Genomic DNA, 5,049 nt, shown 5'->3' on the forward strand with positions numbered 1-5,049 from the left:
CCTCTCCCCCCCGGACCCTCAGAACCGCAGCCAAGTCCACTACACAGCCAGGGGTCCGGTGGGGGGCCTAGTCTGCCTTCATCTGGGCGCCAGGCATGCGCGCCACCACATCAATTAAAGTCAGTTAAACATAGAAAAATAATATATACTCGTATAGGAAAAAAAAAACCGGGGGGGAGGGGATAAATGGATCAGTCCACACCGGGACGCTGGGGTCTCACGCTGGGGATATTTCAGGCTTCAGGCTGTGACCGGGCCGGTCTTGAGGGAGACCGGGCAAATGGTCGCTGGCAACCCCTATAGGAACGGGGTTGGCGCTGCATCCTGGGGGCCTGGACCGGACGATCCAAAGCAAAGTCTAGCCATGAAGTGATCGGGATGGCATCCGCCTCCAGGAACTCAAACAGTGTTGGCAGCTGGTCAGGGGTGTGTAGGGCAAAGACCGAGTCATCTTTACTCACAATTAGATGGAACGGGTGTCCCCAGCGGTAGATGACCCCGGATGTGCGGATCACATCTAGTAGGGGCCTCAGGACTCTGCGCATACGGAGCGTATGGCGGGAAAGGTCCAGCATTATAGTCACTTGGGCACCATCAAATTCCATGGGCCCCACAGCCCAGGCCTTCCGCATGATTTCCTCTTTAATGGAGAAAAAGTGAACTCGGCAGAGGACATCCCGTGGGGCACTCGCCAGTGGGCCTAGCATACCTTGCACCTGATGTACCCGATCCAGTTCCAGGGCGTCTGTAGGTGGCTTTCCCAGATAATGGTTCAGGATCCAAAACACTGTCGCACGCAGATCAGTTCCAGTCGAGGCTTCTGGAATGCCCTAAAGGCGGATGTTGTTCCTTCTGTTGCGGTTCTCGCTGTCATCCAATTGAAGGCAGTTGGTTACCATCTGCTGCTGTAATCGGGCCGTGGAGGATTCCAGGGTGGCCACTGGGTCCTGAAGGGAGTAGGTGGTTGACTCCACAATCTCCACTCGACCTTCCACCGAAGCCACCCGGTTTCTGACCTCCTGCACTTCTTGGCGCATGGCTAGTACTATCTTGTCTGCCAGCGTGTCCAGGTCCTGTTTTGTGGAGAGGAACGGCAGAATAGAGCGCCAGTCTCCGTCCGCCTGACCGTGGGTCTCTGGCTGTGAGGGACCAGGCGCCGGCTCAGGTGAGGGGGTCTCGCTCAGGAACACCGGGGTAGAGATCGGAGAGGGCGGTGGGCTCAGAGCGGGAGGCGGCCTGTCGGGCGGTGCGGGTGCCTGTCTCCCATACCGAGTGTTCGAGGCCGGGCCTGGAGTGGCAACTTTAGTAGGCCCCATGCTGCTGGCCGCGCGGGAGCTGCGAGCCGTGCCCGAGCGGAGAAAGAAACGGTGTAGATCGGTCTGTCCGTGATCCCCAGACAGCTGCAGGGTGTCGGCCGAAGGGCTGCAGAGCTCCACAAATGTGCGTCTTCACGCCGCCATGTCCAAGCCACGCCCCCGATTAGTGTCTTTTTACCCGACGTGACCCCGTCTTTTATATTTTACCAAAAAATTGGGTAATGTTTTGTAATTTAATATAGGGAAAACTGTTTTTTGGGGGTTTTTTCGGTCATTTTTCCTTATTATAGTAAAAAATAAACCCCCCAGTGGTGATTAAATACCACCAAAAGAAAGCTCTATCTGTCCCCCAAAAAAGGTATCAAAATAATATCAGTACAGAGTTGCATGACGGAATAAACATCAGTCAAAGTACTGCAGCGCTGAATACTGAAAAATGGCCTGGCCAGGAAGGGGGTATAACACCGCAGACTTCAACTGGTTAAAACCCAACTCCAGTTAAGACCCCATTCACACGTAGCGACATACCTTTTGCAGCGGATCCGCACGGCCGGGATAGCGCGACTTTCGGGGCGACGTTCCAGCGACGGTAGCGCGACCTTCTCCGTCGGGCTCTATAGAAAAAAGGCAAAATCGCGCAAAATCCGCCGAAAAAAGGGTACGGTAGAAGCGACTTGCGACCGCGACGAGCGACGCGCGACATGGAGTTAAGACAGCTCCATTGAATAGCATTGGCCGGCGACTTCTCGCGATATCGCGCGGCAAAAATGCGCGATATGGCGGCGGAAATCGCGCAATAATTTGCTACATGTGAACGGGGCCTAAAGGAGAACTATGAGGTGAGTGCTTTTCACTCACCTCATAGTTCTAGCCGACCTGTGACAATGAGTTTGTCACAGGTACGCTCAGTAGATCGGGAAGTGAGCAAACACATACCGGCGCTCGCTCACTTCTCGATCCTGTCACGGCTCTCTGCCGTGACAGGGGAGGGGCTGGATTCCCCGCTCCTCCAGCGCTGACTGGCGGATCGGACGGGGAGGGGGTGGGTACAGCTGGCTCTGCCTCTAGATAGGCAGAGCCAGCTGTCATTCACGCAGCTGGGCGGATCCAGACATAATTGTCGGGATCTGCTTCAGCTGCGGCGTCTCAGTATACCGCAAGCAGTAGCTCGCGGTATACTGCGGCCTCTCAGTATACCGCGAGCTGTAGCTCGCGGTATACTGAGCTTAGCGTGACGGGAGGACGCTAGTTTGTGTCCTCCCGTTACCCTAAGGAGAACTGTGGGGAACTGTGTTCTCCTTTAAGTGTTTGAATAAAGCGAGAAAGGGTGCCCATATCAATTTTTTTCTGTTCTGTCAGACAGCTGACAACTGAACAGGAAGTGAAGGGAAATCACCCTTATGGGGACACATACAGCTAAAAAATGACCCCAGAACAGGGGTTCTTAAAGCTGAACTCCGGCCTTTCCTTCAGTCTTGTACAGTTGTGCCGGCTCCTTTTCTGGACTGAAATTGCTTCCTCTGATGTCACTGCACACTGCAAGCTTCTCACAATGTGGATTAGATATATTCCGCCTCATTTCCTGGCTGTAGGAGGCTCAGCAGCACATGTAGGTGTTACCTAGGGCAGTCTGAGTGAAAATGCAGCCCACCTAGGAGCACCCACTCCTGTGGACTAACACATATTTGCTGAGGGCTCTTGAGAGGAGTATTGAGGCAGGCTGCTGTGATTTTTTTTTTGGGGGGGAAGCTATGTACAGCCCCCTGCCAAACCACCCACCAGCCATAATCTCAATGGACAGTATGTATTCTGTTCTTATTGTAACTTACTGTTGTCCCTTGTACAGCAGCACTCACATTGAAAGAGGAAGGGCCAGTTATTCATGACATTATTGCTTTTAAAAGGCACAAGAGTAAAATCCATTGCTCTTGGTAATGTAACTGAGATGACCAGATATGCCCCCTCCCATGCTCCTCAATATATGTCTGTGTGATGATGCTGAGGGTTGTGGCTGTTACTAAGCTCTGATAGCACAAGGCGCTGCAGTGCAAGGGCTGAAAGAGCATTTTTACTGCAATAAAGAGGTGCTTTAAAGAACTACAGTAAAAAAAAAATATTAACCCTTGCACAGTGCGCCCTGGTTACTATTCAAACCGGCGCGCGCTGTCACTTGTCCGGCACCGGCGTGACGAGGGGACAAGTTATTTTTCAAGTCCTGTAAATTATAGTAAAAAAAAGTGTGTGGGGGGATGCTCAATGGGAACAGTATGGACCCCATACTGTCCTCATTGAGCATCCCCCCACATACTTTTTTTTAATAGTAACCAGGGCGCGCTGTGCAAGGGTTAATACATTTTTTAGTGTGGAGTACTATGGAGGCAGGAGGGTACACAGGCGTCACACACAGTCACAGATACTACTATCAGTATATCACTCCCCTTCTTCTCCATCACTTCTGTACTCTATCTGTACTGTATCATGCAGTGATGGAGAAGAAGGGAAGTGATATGCTGACAGTGTCACACACAGCACAGTACCTGCAGGATCTCTGTCGGCCTCACACCTCATGTGTCTGGACCTCGGAAGCCCCTTCAGTCTCCTCACGGCCACACCTCCGTTGCGCCAGGCTGACTGCTGGGTAATGCAGTCCTCTGCCCGGCGGCAGCTCTCCTGCTCCTCAGTGCGCCGCGGGCGGCGTGAGAGAGCTGCGGGTGCATTTGCGACCGGTCACACTTTACTACTTTTATACTTTTAAATAAATTCTTAAATGGTATATGAAAGTGACGAGACTCCTCCAGATAAAACCCCGCAGAAACAACTCTAACCTGTGGGCAATCATCAAGTGTTAAAAATTCAGGTGTGGAAAGTGCAACCTCCCTCGAGGAAGAGGGAGGATCAATTTGTTTGATATTTTAAGTTCCGGTAAGAGACAAAGGCAGGATCCCTTTTGATAAAGTCCATAGACGAAACGCGTCAAGGAAACAACTGACTTTGGTCTCTTACAGCTGAGGATGCGTTACTGTTCACTGTGTTTTTTTAATTCTACAATCCTGTAAGTGCATTTCGTTATGTTTTGTTGAATAAATATTTGGAATACTGCACTTAGACAGCTGTGTTTCCTTTCTCCATCTTTTTTTTCTCTTGAGACATCGTCGGGCGGACATTGCCATTCAAACGGTGTGGAGGGAATCGATTGGAGGGTAAGGAGAAAGCTGTGGCCAGCTTACCGATCTGCAAAAAACGGAGGAAACGGCCGATCACAATAACAGGAGAGATCGCTTTGGATCTAACTGGCAGACATTGTGGATACAATCGAACAGAACCTCATCTATATGTGATGCCTTAGAATAAAGGGAAGTAAACATATCCCTTCCTTTTGTCTAAAAGTCAATTGCCGGGTGCATGGATGGTTAATTGGTTAATAGATTCAACGGTGTTGCTATTTGATTATATCACGGTTGGGAAAACATTTTTTTTTGCTCATTGTGATTAACACTTGATGTTTGCTTTATTGGCGTTATTCATATGGTTTGCAATTCACATGTTTTGAAAATACTTACTAGAAACAATCTTCAATGTTTATTAAGTAATGAATTGATGTAAGGATTTATGCACAATTATTAACTATGCACAACCAATAGAGGAGTTTATGTGGCTACACAGTATTCACAGTCCACAAAGTTTAATAGATCGCTACACATAGTTACATAGTATTTGAGGTTGAATAAAGACA

This window comes from Nanorana parkeri, unplaced genomic scaffold, assembly GCF_000935625.1.
Source record: "Nanorana parkeri isolate BGI_ZX_2015 unplaced genomic scaffold, ASM93562v1 scaffold1907, whole genome shotgun sequence".
NCBI lineage: Eukaryota > Metazoa > Chordata > Amphibia > Anura > Dicroglossidae > Nanorana > Nanorana parkeri.